General features: G+C 38.6%; 1 protein-coding gene across 3 annotated transcripts in view; it reads left to right on the top strand.

Moving 5' to 3' along the window:
* Positions 1-18250, top strand: part of FGD6 (FYVE, RhoGEF and PH domain containing 6) — a 103317-nt gene that overhangs the window by 23226 nt on the left and 61841 nt on the right. The window lies entirely within an intron of this gene.

Here is an 18250-nt window from a genome sequence, read left to right as displayed (position 1 = left end):
TTTTCTATGAGCATTAAAGAAATGGATTTTGGTCTCATTAAAATATATGAAATAATTTTGTAAGGCAAAATTTAAAGACTGCAAAGATAAGCAAATACATCAGCTCCAATAGGTTCAGGAATTGTTTTTGATGGTAAAATGGGTTTAGGTATGTTTTTATACCCAGTGGTTAGTTATAACCTGAGTAACTGTTGATTCTTTCATACAGTAGGCTACAATGAGATCTTAGCCATTTCTTGAATGTGGTTTTATTAGACTCTCCATAGTAATTCTAAACATCATTAATTTTTATTGAGCCCGCTTACTGTTAAGACGCAGAGTATTTTTGTATGCTCTTGTGTACTCTGCAAATTAATATCTTCTCTGCCTGCTCACTGAAATCTTGATCCCAGTAAATATTTCTGCTAATGCCCCTGAGCAGATTCCATAAATAAAATCTGTGACTATCAACAGAGGTGTTGGAGTTTATAGAAGCCTCTGTTTCACTATCCTTACCTGAGGTTAGGGTGAAAACCGTCCTTCCTCCCTGGGTTTACCTGGAAGGGGATAGGCACTCTAGAGGGTTAGAAGTGTGTTAATTTATAGGCTGTCTACAGGAAGTATATTGAAAAACCATCGACATAATCCACATGTCAACATGGTGTGATTTTTTTTTTTGCATTTGGACAAAGTCTAGATGGGGATGGCAGTATCTAGCCCTTCCTTTCCTTTGCTTTTGACTTTTCTTTGTAAGTATTAAAAACAAACAAGCAAACAAAAAAACCATACCTGTTTATAAGGAATGTTTGAAATCATTGAGATTAGTAAATGTGAAGAAGGGCAAATGGGGATTTTCAATTCTTTATGCATTAATTATTTTAATTATGAAAGTTATATAGAATTCTTTTTTTTTAAAGGTTAAATGTGCATAAAGTGAGAAGTAAAATGCTCCTGCCTTTCCCTTATAATCCCCCTCCATTCCAGTTGAGAGAAAAGGTTGTAGGGGATTTTGTTTGTTTGCTTTGTTTTTTAGTATGGAAAGTTTTAGAATAAATGGAAAATTTAGGGGTGGTTAATCTCTGTCCCCATTATTATCTGGGAGGCACTTGAGAAAGGCAGAGCTGTCAGCACTGTTTCCCCCTGGGCAGTCCAGCCTTCCCTCTGCGTGTCCCCTCCGGGCCTGACACAAAGCCTGACTCACCAGGAGCTCAGAAAAGGCCTGCAGCCCACACCCACATCACAGATGGACGGATTGGATGGTGCTTTGTCTTTCTACCTGCTCCTTATTTCTTTCCTCTTTCCCTCTTTTGTTACTGTTTTCTGGTATCTTAATTTCTCCCTGCTTCCCCTCCTCTCCCTTCCCACACACACACACACACACACCCTTCCTTTAGTTAGCGGCAGAAAATCAGTGTTTTGAAGTGCTGTCAACTAGACTCTTTGCACTTTAGTCCAGTATAAAAACCTGTATTTAGAAAAGAAATACAGGCACTTTGCTTTACATTGCAAGATGAAGTTCATGTTACCAAAGGAATCAGCAACTTCATTGCATAAGTCACACATGCTTTTTATGTCACTCCTAGGCCTTTTCAGCTTGTGTCCCTCATCCAGGTTGTCATCATTATGATCACTATTTACCAAAAGGGATGAAGCTAGCTATTAGAAAGTTGCTTTAAAAAGGTACCTTCAGATCTAGTGGGATACCTCTAAATTAGTCATTTATATTGGTGGCTGAAATTCTTTGTAAATAGGAGTCAGTATTGTGATACGTGTGAAACTGTGATTATTCTGAGCTTTAGGGTATTACTGTAAAAGTAGTAAGCTACCCAAAAGATGCAGTGAAATTAAACATGGAAAACAAGCCCAGGAGTCACCTGCTGCAAAACCGTGGCTCACATGAACTCATTGCAGGAGCTGTTTACTCAGACGTGTATGCTGCGATGAGCTGTTTCACATGACTGATAATGCAGAAGTTTCTCTCTGAAGCCATTTTTTATGTAAGTCTAGACTCTTAAGTGTCTAGAGTAATAATTTTTTAATATTAGAGATCATACTCTAAATATATATACACATATATGTATACATATGAGGATAAATAAAGTGCACACAAGCATGTGAGCTTTCTGTGTACCAGGCATTGTTGTTAGTGAGCTATTTGTATTAATTCATTTAACCCTCATCAAGCTCTGTCAGCTAGGCATTATTATTATCCCCATTTTATGAGTGAGGAAACTGAGGCACAGTGAGGTTAAGAGCTTACTCAATGTTACTTAGCTAGTAAGACCTAAGATTCAAACAGGAAGTTTTGCATCTTCTGGGTCATCTACTATCCTAAGAGCCAGCAAACTTTTTCCATAAAGGGTCAGATGGTAAATACCTTAGACTTTATAGGCCATATGGTCTCTGTTGCAGCTTTTCAAATCTGCAGATACAATGCAAAAGCAGCCACAAACTACAAAAATGAATGTGCATTTTTGCACTGTGTTTCAATAAAACTTTATTTGTGGACACACAAATTTCAGTTTTATGTAATTTTCACAAAATATTATTCTTGTTTTTTTACCATTTAAAAATGTAAAAACTTTTTAGCTTACAGGCCTTACAAAAAGAGGCAGCAGGTTGGCTTTGCCTACTTATAATATACTATTTTGTGTGAAATATTAGGATAAAGTTCATTTGTTCATTAATTCATTCATGCAAAAAGTAGAGAGTTCAGGCATTGTATTAACTTCTGGCGTAACCAGGGTTGAACAAGAACAAAACCTTCCAGTTCCTCTTGCTACTCTGTTTACTTAGTGGACCATGATGTTTTCCCTCTTCATGTCTGCTTTTTAAAAATTCATCTTTATTTCCTGTCCATTGCTTGTACCAAGCATGTTCACATTATCTCATTTAATTTCATAACCTGTGGTATTACCTCAATTTTATAAAATTGAGGAAGTATAAAATTAAAGAGCCTAGCCAGTTACACACAGCCAGGTGAGTGGTGGAGCCTAGATTTAAATGCAAGTTTGTCTTAGGCTGAAACCTGTGTGTGTGTGTTTTTCCCTCTCCTTTACTGCATTTTCTCTGCTCCTAGAAATGTATGAAACTTGATGAAATGTTTGTGACCCTGTCCAAGGTGACTGTGTATCTCACTTCTTGAATACATATTTATTTTTGCTTCCCTTCCATTTCCCCTGACTCTAGCTGTTGAAGATGTTACTCAGGTTTGATAGCACTGTTATGATTTTTTTTTTAGTTTCCCAATCGAGTAAGCTAAAAATAAGCACAGCTAGTCAGCGGTGTAACTCGTGGAAAGATACTCTGATGCGTGGGATTTAGAGTGGTGAAAGAAACCCGTGCCCTTTCCTCATGCTCTTTACGAACCTCTGTCATAAAAAAATGGACCTTCACCCCCTGGGTGCTCTGAGAAAGAAATAGGTTCCATATGGATTTGGGAGGCTATCAGTGATCCATAGTTGGTCTAGAGGAGACCTTAGAAGTCAGTTCTTTTGTGGATAGTACCTCAGGAAGGGACATGATAGATAATAATTCTTCGTGTATAGTTTTAAGTAAGGAAGTGGACTGATTGATTTACGAGCAACCATTTCACCTCCTCCCCCCTTAAGGGCTCCCGAGAAGCTTACTTACTGTCCTTTCCCCACGTCAGTGGGAAATCCCAGGTGCAGGCTGTGGTTCCTGTTGGAAAATGGGAATGCTCAAGTAGGCTTGGATGAAAGAAGATCTGGGCCTGAAAGTAGACATCCTTTAGGTTTAACTACAGTTTCCCTGTAATTCCCCACTAATTCATTACAGTGGGATCTGTATTTCATGCAACCTGGAATATGTCATATTTCTGTTGCACATAATATTAATACCTTTAACTTGAATATTGCTTGAGTTTTTTATGGGAGAGTCTGTTGGGATGGTATATGCAAAATGTAATTAGGGTCCTGGTCTGTGTGGCCAGTTCAGTTCCTGATCGGCGCACATTCCTGGGTTTGGGGGTTCGATTCCTGGTCAGAGCACGTGTGGGGGTGCAGCCAATTGATGGTTCTCTCTCTCTCTGTGTCTCTCCCTCTCCCTTCCCCTCTCTCTAAAATCAATAAAGCATATCCTCAGGTGAAGATTAAATAAATAAGATCAAGTAGGTTTACAGTTGTTCATATGGAAAATAATACAATAATAAATAATAACACAAGAATATTCTCTGTGTTTCATGTACTCACAGCTGTAAACCTACTTTTGCCCCACTCTGTACTCACAGTCCAGGGGACCGGGACATAGCATGCCACACAGGGCCACACTGATGTTGCACTTATAAACAGAGTGAACCACCGGGGACTGTGGAAGGCAGGCTTTGTAGTTTCAGAAGGGTAGGATGCCCTGTGGTTCCCATGGGAGGATGTGATTGGCTAGTTCGAATAATTCCACCTGTTGACAAGGAATTATAATCCTCTACTCAGGGCTAAATCAGAACTGTCTCTGTGATAAAGAAGGTTGTTTGGCTGGGGGACCTTCCCTGAGGGAGCAGAGTGGGAAGGGCAACTGATAGGCCACTCAGGGCCCTCTTGGTTTTCCCCAGATGTCAAAGCAGAACACAGTTTTAGGCCTTATACCATAGTGGTTTCCTACTGAGTCACAATCAAGAGCATAGCGCGGGCAGAGGGGATGGTCATATTTTCCAAACGTTTCACCACCTTTTCAGTGGCTCTTAGGGTTATGATGAAAAAACATTAGTGGAAGCAATCTGGCATATACAACTGACACAGAAATACCCTGTTAAAGAGGGTAGTCAAAGGGTGAGCTGTTTGTATTTACTTACTCACCAACCTGTCGCACTACCCTGACCCTGCTCCCCCTCTGGGTTTTTTTCTTTTCTTTTCTTTTCTTTTCTTTTCTTTTCTTTTCTTTTCTTTTCTTTTCTTTTCTTTTCTTTTCTTTTCTTTTCTTTTCTTTTCTTTTCTTTTCTTTTCTTTTCTTTTCTTTTCTTTTTTAAATATGTTTTTATTGACTCCAGAGAGAGGAAGGGAGAGGGAGAGAGAGAGAGAAACATCAGTGAGGAGAGTCATTGATCGGCTACCTCCTACATACCCATTGCTGGGGATCAAGCCCTCAACCCAGGCTTGTGCCCTGACCAGGCATCAAACTGTGACCTGGTTCATAGGTCTACGCTCAACCACTGAGCCATGCTGGTTTCTTAGTCTTGTGTAAGAACCAGGTAAAGCCAAGGGGAGGGGTTGGGTTTGGATCCTAAGGTCCTATCCTGGATGGATGATTGTCTCTTCTGCTGTGGCTGCTTCCTAGCCATGTTAGCAGTAGGAACCTCTCTAACCTGGTGGACTCTGACTTCTCATCACATAAGAAATGGCCCCACTCAGATCACCCTCCACATTACTTGCTAGCCTTTGCTCACACTGCTTCCCCTCCTTAGGATACCTTTGCTCCTTCTTTTGTTCACTGGAGTCTGTTCTCTCAAGTGCCCAAACCTCAGGTCTCTGACTGTCATAGCCTGCGTGGGGTACTTATTTTTCTGGCTCAGTAGCCCTTAGTGTCTGCGCACCGCCTTTAACATGTAGCATACTCTAACGTTTAGTTGTTCTCTTTTGAGAAAATAGTCCCTGCCTTTATACCAATTACTGTAGTTATTTCAGTTCTTTCTGCCTTTATCTGTTAAGGAAAGTTTTACTCAGCAGGTAAAAAGAGAAGTAACCAATAGAATTTACAGTTTGAACAGTTCTGTAACTAATTCCATTAGATTATCTTTACCCAGCCCCTAAAATAATATATGATACATAATAAGCCCTCAAATATTTATTGAAATAAATGGCATAGCAGTTTTATATATTTTTAATAATATATGTGGAAATATATGTATATATGTATAAATATATGTGTAAATATGTGTGTGTGTGTATGTGTGTTTTAATATGAAGCACCCTCATCTAGTCATCCCAATGTTATTATTTCTAGTAGCCTTTATTTGATGTCATACTACTGAGTTATGTATTACATAATAGGGAGGTAAAGGGAAGAAATGATCTTGGGTCAACCCTAACTTCATTTAAATTTTTTAAAAAATTTTTCAATAAAATGAACACCATCTTTGCTACAATGACAAAACTGGATTGGGAACCTGCTATATTTGGTGGCAATTCTAAGCTCAATAGAATGCTTTGCTATTTATATTAACGAAAGACTTCTGTCTACATTTTGTTTTTAAAATATCATTTTGTATTGGTTTCAGATGCACAGCATAGTGGTTAGACAATCATAAAAAGCATTTCCCTTGATATTTCCAGTACCCACCTGGCACCATACTTTGTAATTGAAATATTATTTACTATATTCCCTATGCTGTACTTTACATCTTCGTGGTTATTTTGTAACTACCAATTTGTTCTTCTTAATCCTTTCACCCTTTTCACGCAGTTCCCCAACTCCCCTCCCCTCTGGCAACAACCAGTCCATTCTCTGAGTCTATGAGTCTGTTTCAATTTTGTTTATTTGTTTATTCTGTTCTTTAGATTCCACATGTAAGTGAAATCTTATGGTATTTGTCTTTCTATATCTGACTTATTCCAGTGAGCTTAGTACCCTCTAGGTCTGTTCATTCTGTTGCAAATGATAAGCTTTCATTCATTTTTATGGCTGAATAATATTCCATTATATATATATAAATAATGGGATATATATATATATATATATATATATATATATATATATATATATAAATATAATGGGATATATATATATCCCAAGCTTTTTAATCCACTTGTCTATTGATGGATACTTGGGGTGTTTCCATATCTTGGCTATTATAAATAACAGTGCAATGAACATAGTGGTGCATATATCCTTGCGAATTAGTGTTTTGGGTTTCTTTGGATAAATACCCAGAAGTGCAATCACTGGGTCATAAGGAGGAACTGCAAATTAAAATCACAATGAGATGCCACCTCACACCTGTCAGAATGGCTATCATCAATAAATCCACAAATGACAGGTATTGTTGAAGATGTGGAGAAAAGGGAACCCTCAAGCACTGTTGATGGGAATGCAGATTGGTGCAGCCACTATGGAAATCAGTATGGAGGTCCCTCAAAAAATTAAAAATAGAACTGTCCACATTTCTTGAAGAGCATTTTAAGGGATTATTCCTCAACCCTCTTCAAGTTATAAGAAAGCAAAATTGGTTGTGCCAGGAGACATTTTTTTAACAATTTATTCCTCTAGCTAAGAACAGCTAAGGCTTAAACCAGGTGCTTCTCAGCTAAGCTAGAGGGACAAGAGTACTATTGGAATGTTATCAGCCTTGGGCTCTTCTGTGTCATTAAAACTGGACCAGGAACCCTGGAGGGCATGATCATCCTTGTGTACCGGCCAAGAGTTATCACAGCACTCAGAAGGAGGACCCTGGGAGATGCCTAATAGTACAGGTGTTGTTCATTGTGGTATAGTCAGCAAGTTGTGGTTACTCTGTGGCTCCTGCAGACTGTTGAATAATCTCTCTACAACCTCTTTTTCTCTTTTTAAAGCTGTCAACTGACTGGTCAGAAGGTCATTCCACCTACCTATTATTTAGAGACTCGTGGTAATGGTTTTCCCCAAACTCGCCCCTACAGGCTGTAAGGGAAAGGCATAATGGTCTACGTTCCTTTCCGACCTAAGTAGTAGTTAAAGGGATAAAATAAAGACAGTCTTGAAAATGGGCAGAGCTCCAAATCTAGAGCTCTCTCTCCGTCCCTCTTCCTCCCTTCCTCCCTTCCTCCCCTTCCTCCCCTTCCTCCCCTCCCCTTCCTCCCCTCCCCTCCCCTCCCCTCCCCTCCCCTCCCCTCCCCTCCCCTCCCCTCCCCTCCCCTCCCCTCCCCTCCCCTCCCCTTCCCTTCCCTTCCCCTCCTTTCTTATTTTTTAAAAATCCTCATCACAATGGGAAGGAAAAATCTACTGCTAAAGAGTTGGTGATATGAGCCATCTTTTGTAAAACTTTTCAAAGTTTCTGGTTTTGTGGTATGTGTGTGCTATCTTTGAAAAAGTAATAATATCCTGGCCATTGTGGTTTAGTGATTGAGCCTTGATCCATGAACTGGGAGTCAGGGTTCGATTCCAGTCAGGGCACATACCCAGGTTGTGGGCTCGATCCCCGGTTGGGAATGTGCAGGAGGCAGCCAATCAATGAGAACTCTGTCATCACTGATGTTTCTATCTCTCTCTCCCTCTCTTTTCCTCTCAAATCAATTTTTTAAAAAAGAAAAAGTAATAATATCCATAATAAAAATTCTTTTAAAAGAACCATCAAAGGGTAAATTATGAAGTCCCTTTCTTACCTCAGACTTTAGTCTCAGAGGCAGTCATTGTTATCAGTTTCTTCTGAATCTTTCCAGAGATACCTACCATCATGTCTGTATGTGCGTGTGTGTGCATACATTTATACACACACACATATGTATATATATATGTGTGTATGTGTTCTTTTTTTAAAAAAAAATGTGTTTTTATTGATTTCAGAAGGAAGGGAGAAGGCTAGAGAGAGAAACATCAATGATGAGAGAGAGTCATTGGTCGGCTGCCTCCTGCATGCCACATACTGGGGATCAAGCCTGCAACCAGGGCATGTGCTCTGACCAGGAACTGAACCTTGACCTCCTGGTTCATAGGTTAATGCTCAACCACTGAGCCAAGCTGGCTGGACTGTATAGGTATCCTTTTGTTTCGCTTTTTACATAAATGAATGCACACTGCTCTGTGTCTTTAACCTAGGAGTATTAGAGTACAAACTATATCACCATGTATAGATATACCTTAGTTTTTTAAATAGCTGTTTTGTAATTCATTATATAGATGTTCCCCATTTTATTTAACTAGTCTCTAATTAATGGCCATTGATGGGATCTCCTTTTAAAACTGCTTTTTTTTTTTTTTTTTTTGTAGTTAAACCTTAACAACTCTAAAATTACTTACATAAAAGGCATAAAAATCTCTGGGTAGGTTTTCTTTCCCTTTAAGGAATTTTGAATTCTCTTTGTTTTGTAACCCATTTTCCTAGTTCTCCTGCAATGTTTGTATTTTAAATAGCAGCCTCAGGGTACTGATCCTGATTTTGTTTTTAGTCAGTAGGGAATATAGTAAATGCGATTCTGGGGAGGGGGATGGTAATGGTATTTATAAGAGTAGAGGTCCCTGGAAGAGGAAGGAGACATGTATTTTTTTATTTTTCAATTACAGTTGACATACAATATTCTATTAGTTCTAGGTGTACGACATAGTTATTAGACATTTATATAACTTACAAAGTAAAGTGATCACCAGTATGATAAGTCTAGTATGTATCTAATACCATACATAGTTATTACAGTACTATTGACTATTTTCCCTAAGCTGTGCTTTTCATCCCCATCACTGTTTTTGTAACTGGCAATTTGCACGCCTTAATCCCTTCCCCTTTTTCACTCAGCCCCCAAACCCCTTCCCATCTAACAACCATCAAAATGTTCTCTGTAACTATGAGTTTGTTTCTGTTTTGTTTGTTCATTTATTTTGTTTTTTAGATTCTACATAAAAGTGAAATCATATGGTATTTGTCTTTCTCTTATTTCACTTAGCATAGTGCCCTCTAGGTCCATCCATGTTGTCGCACATGACAAGATTTCATTCTTTTTTATGGCTGAATAATATTCCATTGTATATATGTACCACTTCCTCTTTATCCATTTGTTTATCAGTGGGCATTTAGGTTGCTTCTGTATCTTGACTATTGTAAATAATGTTGCAATAAACATAGGAATGCATATGTCATTTTGAATTAGTCTTTTGGTTTCTTTCGATAAACACCAAGAAGTGGAATTGCTATGTCCTTCTTTGTCTCTTGTTATATAGCCTTTGTTTTAAAGTCTATTTTGTCTGATATCAGTATTGTTACCCCAGCTTTTTTTTTCATTTCTGTTTGCATGGAATATCTTTTTCCATCCCTTTACTTTTAGTCTGTGTGTATCTTTTGATCTGAAGTGGGTCTCTTGTAGGTAGCATATGTATGGGTATTGTTTTCTTATTTATTCAGCCACCTTATGTCCTTTGACTAGAGCATTTAATTCTTTTACATTTAAAGTAATTATTGATAGATATGTAGCTATTGCCAATTTATTATTCATATTTTGATGTTAAAATTTTTTTTTCTTAAAGAAGTTCCTTTAACATTTCTTTGAATATTGGTTTGGTGGTGATGAATTCCTTTAACTTTTCATTTTCTGGGAAGCTCTTTGTCTGTCTTTAGATTCTAAATGGTAGCTTTGCTGGGTACAGTAATCTTGGTTGTACGTTCTTGTTTTTCATCACTTTGAATATTTCCTGCTAATCCCTTCTGACCTACAAAGTTTCTGTTGAAAAATCAGCTGACATTCTTATGGGAGCTCCCTTGTAGGTAACTAACTACTTTTGTCTCACTGCTTTTAAGATTCTCCATTTGTCTTTAACCTTTGGCTTTTTAAAAAAAAAAAAAAATTTTTATTGATTTCAGAGAGAGGAAGGGAGAAGGAGAGAGAGAAACATGAATGATGAGAGAGTCATTGATCGGCTGCAGCCTGCAACCCGGGCATGTGCCCTGACCAGGAATCGAACCTTGATCGCCTGGACCCTAGGTCGACGCTCAACCGCTGAGCCACGCCCGGCTGGGCAACCTTTGGCTTTTTAATTATGTTTCTTGCTGTGGACCTCTTTGGGTTAACTTGTTTGGCACTCTGCATTTCCTGGACTTGTATGCCTATTTACTTCACCAGGTTAGGGAAGTTTTCAGTCATTGTTTTTTCAAATAGGTTTTCAATTCCTTGCTCTTTCTCTTCTCCATCTGGTACCCCTATGATGCAGATGTTGGTACACTTGATGTCTTAGTAGGCCCCTTACTATTCTCATTTTTAAAAATTCTTCTTTTCTTTTTCTTGTTCTGAATTGGTGTTTTCTGCTACTTTGTCTTCCAGATTGCTGATTTGACCCTCTCCTTCATCTAATCTTTGTTGATTCCCTGTAATGTATTATTTATTTCAGTTATTGTATTTTTCATTTCTGACTGGTCCTTTTTTATGTTTTTTATCTCCATTATTATGTTTTATATGTCTTTGTTAAACTTCTTGCACAGTTAATTTACTGTTCTCCTATGTTCATTGAGCATCCTTATAACCAGTGTTTTGATCTCTGTGTCTGGTAGTTTGCTGGTCTCCATTTCGTTTAGTTCTTTTTCTGGACTCTGTTTATTTGGGATATATATATATATATATATATATATATATATATATATATATGTCTTCTCATTTTAGCTGCCTCTCTGTGTTTTTTTCTGTGTATTAGGTAGATCTTTTATGTCTTCCAGGCATGGCAGGGGGCCTTAGTAGTAGGTGTCCTGTGGGGCCCAGTGGCACAATATCCCAGGTACTCCAGGTGTGTCTCTTGTGGGGTTTGTGTGCCATCTTGATTGCTGTTGGCATGTCAGTGTGAGGGATTGACCCTCAGAATAATTGCCTGTGAGTACTGAAAGCAGGCCTGTTTTTCCAAGTCCATCATTAAAGCCTGGTATTTTTTCCTAATAGAATAACCCAAAGCCAGTTTTTAAACAATCCTCCAGTTTATATTTCAGGGAAGCTGGATATTTTTCTGTGTTATTTTTTCCCCCTGGAGCCATAGAACTCTAGCTTGTTAGTTTTTTTTGTTGTTTTTTTAAAATATATTTTTATTGATTTCAGAGAGAGAGGAAGGGAGAGGGAGAGAGAGACAGAAACACCTATGATGAGAGAGTCATTGATTGGCTGCCTCCTGCATGCCCCCCACCGGGGATCAAGCCTGCAACCCAGGCATGCGCCCTGACTGGGAATCAAACCTCGGTCTCCCAGATCATAGGTCGATGCTCAACCACTGAGCCACGCCTGACTGGGCAGCTTGTTAGTTTTATTTATTTATTTATTTATTTATTTTTAAATATATCTTTATTGATTTCAGAGAGAGGAAAGGAGAGGGAGAGAGAGAGATAGAAACATCAATGATGAGAGAGTCATTGATCAGCTGCAGCCCGAAACCTGGGGATGTGCCCTGACCGGGAATCGAATCCTGATCGCCTGGATCATCCTAGGTCGATGATCAACCGCTGAGCCACGCCCCGCCGGGCAGCTTGTTAGTTTTAAAGAGTTGGTTGTTAACACCTCTAAAAGTCATGAACCAAAGAATAAAAAACTAATGGTGTACATTTAAATATTTTTATTTATTGATTTGAGAGAGAGAGGAAGGGCGAGAGAGAGAGAGAGAGAGACATCTGTTTGTTGTTCCACTTATTTATGCATTCATTGGTTGCTTCTTGTATGTGCCATGACTGGAGATTGAACCCGCAACCTTGGCATATCAGAACGATGCTCTAACCAACTGAGGTACCCAAGTAGGGCCTAATTGTGTACATTTTATACTACAAGTTTCTTTTTTGTTTTTTTTTTTTTGGTAACAAAATCTTGTGCTATCCCTTATTTTAGTGGTTTTTATTTATTTGTATTCTGTGGTTATTAATCAAGGTGTTTAACTCAAAATAGTTAATACACTCATACATATGTTAAGTTACAGATGTTTTTTTAACCTGAAATTAAGATAATAAATTTATTAATTTAAAAAATAAAATAAAGCTTGCCCAGCCAGCGTGGCTAAGTGGTTGAGCATTGACCTATGATCCAGGAGATCTGGGTTCAATTCCCTGTCAGGGCACATGCTCAGGTTGCAGGCTCAATCCCCAGCAGGGGGCATGCAGGAGACAGCCAATCAGTGACTCTCGTCATTGATGTTTCTATCTCTCATTCCCTCTCCCTTCCTCTCTCTTGGAAATCAATAAAAATATATTTTAAAAATTTAAAAAATGTTTGTCTTACCTTTTGGGTAGTCTCTCAAAAGAAGATTAAAAATTTACATATATCAAGACACTAATGGATATACCTTTCTTTCTGGGGAAGGAAGACAGGTATTGCTGCTATTATACTGTATGTAATAAGAGCAATAGCCATCCACAGTGTTACGTATTCTTGATGCAACAATGTTTCTTTTTAGTTAAAGCAGTTAGTAATGGATAAAGGCCTGTTAGATAATCTGGTTTACCTATCGTCACAGAGTGGTCACACTTGTTGAACCTGATATTTGTTCAGATCAGATAAATTTGCTTCAGGCTCTGCTATCTCTTGGCTTTTACATTCTGTCACCCTGGCTCTGCACATACTTAAAATAATTGTGTAAGATCCTATGTTTGGAAAACTAAAATATGACATGAATATATGAATCTTGCTTTTATTAGAGGGCAAAAGTGGCAAGGTATGGCTCTTTCATAAGTTGTGCCCTGTTTCCTAAAAGAAATAGATAACTTACTCATTATAGTGGTATTCTCAGGAAAATCATCTGAGTTGGAGATGGAGAAGTTTCTACAAGTACTGTATAATTGAGAAAAGGACCTGAAAATGAGAATAAGAATGATCTTTGAATTTTTACTTGTTGATTTGATTCAGGCCTTCATTCAGCCTGACCCTGGAATGTGAAATTTCATAAGATAACCAAAGTAACAGAATAAAAAGTTTTCTGGTGGAACTAAATGCATAGAAACATTTTTCTGGTGAAAATTGTGAAACAATTTTACCTAGTTGGCATATTATAATATATGACATTACATTTTTTTTGCTAATTTTTCCATGTAATGTTAATCCTTGAAGTTCTTAGTAGTAGTTTTTTCCACTCAGTCTGTGATAAATATGAAAGCAGCCAAAGGAAACACATAGTCACCAAGTCATAATGAGACCACATTTAAAAAAGAATGATAACAACATCCTGGGGACGGGCTGGTGCTGCTCAGTTTGGGCCAGGACTGGAACGAAGAGGAGAAAGATCATAGAAGTTCATATTTACATTGTGACTTGGAAGTGAGAGAGAAACTCCTTAAGGTGAGGGTATTGGAATGAACTTCTTTTAAGTTTTGGAGAAATTACATACCGTATTCTTTGTTTAAGGGGCTCAGATTAAAATCACAGTCAAAAGAGGAAAGAGAAACTAGATTTGTCAGCAACAGAGGACAGGATTCAGTGCTTTAAAAGCGTTCTTCAGTTAGCACTGTTTCTCCGCTTCCTTTCTGTGCCGCGCTTGTCCTGCCCTCCCACTTGCTGGAATTTAATGGAGGTTCACAAGGATGTTTTGGCAGTGATGCCTGGGTCGGCATTGTGCAGGTTTTATGTTCTGAAAACTCTTGGGGGAAATGAATTCAATAAATATTTTTAAAAAGACAGTTCCTTCTAAAAGAGAAATCATCTTTGATGTGACATCTTACCTGAGATAGAAATTCGATGTACTTCCAGTGGAGTATGTCCTGTCTCTATGTAGAAAATAACATAAAAATATGTACTTTTAAAATTATTTCTTTTTGATTAATTAGAGAGAGAGAGAGAGAGAAGGGGGGGGAGAAACACTGATTTGTTAATTCCACTTATTCTTGCATTCACTGGTGGTTTCTAGTATGTACTGTGACCAGGGATCAAATCCACAACCTTGGCATATCAAGATGACACTCTAACCAACTGAGCTACTCAGCCAGGGCAAAATAAGTAATTTTTTTAAAAAGTGATGGGATTAAATAATTAATACTCCAAATGTATAGATCCTTGGCATGTGGAATTGAAGGAAAGGTTCCTTATCAGTGGGAATTTACTTCTGTCTTTACTTTTCTTTGTTTTTATTTCATTGTACTTGAAAATTTTTCTAGAAGCAAGACTCCTTCCAGAAGCAAATATGACTTGGAAAGGGTGGCCTGGGGAAGTAGTCTTGACTCTTTTGGTTGTTGCCGCCACTTACTTTCCTTTTACTTTATCAAATTACGATATAACTAGGCAGGAAGGCGTGGAGGAAACACTATGTCCTGTTTCTTTAACCCCAGTGCAGACAGTGTTAGGATATCGTCCTGACAGGGGGATGGAAATATAAGGAATGAAAGAGCCCCAAACTCAATGACTGGCATTGGTAAAGAATCCATATTTCATTATTGGAAATCTAAAATTATCTGGATGGATTTGAAAGCTGTTAACAATATGTGGGGAAGTAGATTAATCAACAGTTTTCTCTGTTTAACCATGTAGAGATGAACATGTAAATGTGGGTACTGGATGCCATCTTTCCTGATTTTGCTGCTAAAGTCATTGTCATTCCTTTAAAATAAGATCCCTATTGACATATTTCTGTTTCAATTGATGTCACTCTCATTTTGTTGGTGACTCTTCATGAAACCTTGAAGGAAGACTGGAGTTTTTCCCCATCTCTTTACCCTAGCTGTGATGATTTTTCTTCTTGCATTCAACCCTTCCTCTCAATTCCTGATGTAGCCACCCTGGTTCAGGCTGCCTGCACTGTTGAAATTACCTTCTAAATCTCCTTCCACTTACTGTCACTTGCCCATCCCCAGTTCACCCCCAGTTAGTTCATTGGCATTGAGTTACAAGATAATCTTCCTCCCTAAGCTTCAGGAATCATAAATGGTCTCTACTGTTTACCTTCCAGGTGTGTGGGAAGCTCCTTTAACTGCAACACAAGTTTTGAGATCCTCAAGGGGATCTCACTGATGCTAATAATTAGGGGTGTTCTTTTCCCTGGTAAGGTGGCAAGGGGCGGTGGGGCGGTCGCATGGAGTTGGGCAAGGGCTTACAAAGTTTGATTGACAGAAGAGATGCCATTCTCTTTCTTGTTGGCACTAACCAGAAGGAAGTATGGTAGTGACATCCAGCTGGGAGATCCACTGGGAGATACGAGTTTCCTTGTTGAAAGCCTACAGGATGAATATAAACTCTAGCTATTTTTCATGCCCCTTGACAGCCTGGCAGTTGTCATCTTCTCCAAGCTTGTTTTCCATGAATTACTTGTAGGAGCCTCCTGCTGTCGTCAAAGTGTTCTTTTTGTTTTCTGAATACAAACATTCCCACTTCCATGCCACTGACTGTGATGCTTAAGATACCTCTTCTCCTTTAAACCATACACTATTTTCAGTATTCCCCCAACATTTCTTTGTGATCACCACTACCATAAATACATACTGTCTGAACGTTCCTGAATGTTCCGTTGCTTTTTAATATCATTTTTGTTTAATCAATAAAAATTTACTGAGGGTTTGTGTCAGGCAGTATGCTGGAGATTCAACTGAAAACAGTTTTCTTGTCTTAGGAGTTTACATTTTAATGAGTGGAACAAATCTACCACCAAGTGCAGTTGAGTAAGATTTAATAGGTTTCCGAATCAAGTAAATTAACTTGGGTTATGGAGGGGCAGTCAGGGAAGGTTTTCTATAGGAAAGCAATTTTTAGAACTAAAATCTCCAAACGTAGGAAAGCAATTTTCAGAACTAAAATCTCCAAACATTTTATGGCAGCATGTTTTGATCCATGCCATTTTAATATTTAAAGCTATTTTTTTCTTGTTCTTAAATGTTAACTTTTATTAATATCTGTATCATTGATGGTTACTATCTTCTTAATAATAGCCTCCCAAATGTTAAGAAAAACCTCTTAACTCCCCTTTTAGACAAAATAAACATAATTTCCTCAAAGGTACCACAGCTTTATAACTGATTATTTGAAATTTTTATACTGTTGAGTCCAAAAGAATGCACAGATAGGCTGATCCAAAAAACACAAATGACCAGGATTTTGTTAAAACCAGATTCTGACTCAGTGGGGTGGGGCAGGACCTGAGGTTTTATATTTCTAAGAAGCTCTCTGGTGATGCTGAAGCTGCTTACAGATTGAATATGTTCTGAGTGACAGGGATTTAGAGACTGTTAAGGGACAAAGAATTAAGATGAAAACAAAGCTTTGTGTTTCTTCTAATTATATGTATGGATCCTGCAGTGTATAGATTCTGTTAACTCTGTTTTACTCTCATTAATATAAATCAACAAATTACCCAGCTGGGTTGGCCTCATCTCCCTGCACCCAGAAATAGTGAATCTTGCCAGTGATCTGACTAGAAAGCTTCTGTTCTTCACCCCACCACTCCCCGGGGAATGCGTTTCCTTCACGTCATAGGGCGCTATGATAAGATATGCTCCCACCTAATTGAGGCTGATATGATTCCCTGTGGCCCCCCAGGCACTGAGTAATAGGGAACTCCATCTTTGGCAGAAGGAAGTGTTCCTTTTGGCATTCTGCCTCCACCCAACTAGTTTGTTTAACAGCTGGGCTCCAGGAATGGCATCTGAGGCAAGTCTGTATCCTACAGGACCTGGCAAAAAATTTCATCATGAGCTTTTAAGATTCCCATTAGAAATTCTCATAACTTGTGGGAACCTTGGCTGTTGAGTGACCTGCCCATGACCTTCTAAAGGGGCAAGCCAGAATGAAATGCAGCTCTCTTTATTCTGCCTGAGTGTTTCCCCGATGATTTTCTCTGGAGTTTTCACTCTCTTCTGCTCTGCAGATATTCTTGCAGACTGCAGACAGGAAAGCAGTTCCTATAGACAGTTTGTTCCCGAGTCTTTACAACCAAAGCTAGAAAGTATTATTTCTGTCATCTTCCTGGGGAACTTTGCTATGGAATTCCCCCTAACGACTGGATTGCAACAATGGCTTTTAGATTCAAGAGATCTGTCTCATCACAAAGCGGGAAATGATGATGTCAGGCTGGTGAGGAGGAGTTGGTCAATGGCCCGGTACAGTGGTTTCATACTTTAGCATGTATCACCTAGGGGCCCTGTACCCCTAGAATCTCTGAATCAGCAGATCTGGAAAAGAGCCTAAGAATCTGTAACATCCTCTTTCCTCCCCATGTCTTATGATGCGGTTACATAAAAGGTGATTGTTACAGTCAGGGAGGTGGGCACGTGTTCACATTGGCACATGCATTGTTGATTGTGTTGGCCAATATTACCGCCCAATCTACGTAGGTTTATTAGCTAAACAAAACAAAGAGACCCAAGGAAGCAGCACCTCTTCTAATGTTCTTTTGTGGTAACGTAGCCCATGTCCCACGAGGCCTCTTGGTTTGCACTAGTAGAGACCTGATCTTCTAGAGTAAGGAGATACTGAATCATAGGATGGGGGCGGGTGGCAAACTTGCTTCTCATTCATCTTCTGATCAGGAAAATACATGTTTTCCAAAATGATTATTTTTAAATGGAATGAATATGTGTGGGGTTTTTAAAAAAATATGTGTTTTTGATGGCTGAGATGGGAAAAGGGAAGGGGAAATTTGATTGATCTGGCTATTTCTATCCCTCTAAATTCCTTAGCTGTACCTTGTTTACATCACATGAATA

The sequence above is a fragment of the Miniopterus schreibersii genome (assembly GCF_964146895.1).
Source record: "Miniopterus schreibersii genome assembly, chromosome: 2".
In the NCBI taxonomy this organism is placed as follows: Eukaryota; Metazoa; Chordata; class Mammalia; order Chiroptera; family Miniopteridae; genus Miniopterus; species Miniopterus schreibersii.
The sequence above is the reverse complement of the archived record's forward strand: the minus strand, read 5'-3'. Positions and strand labels throughout refer to the sequence as shown.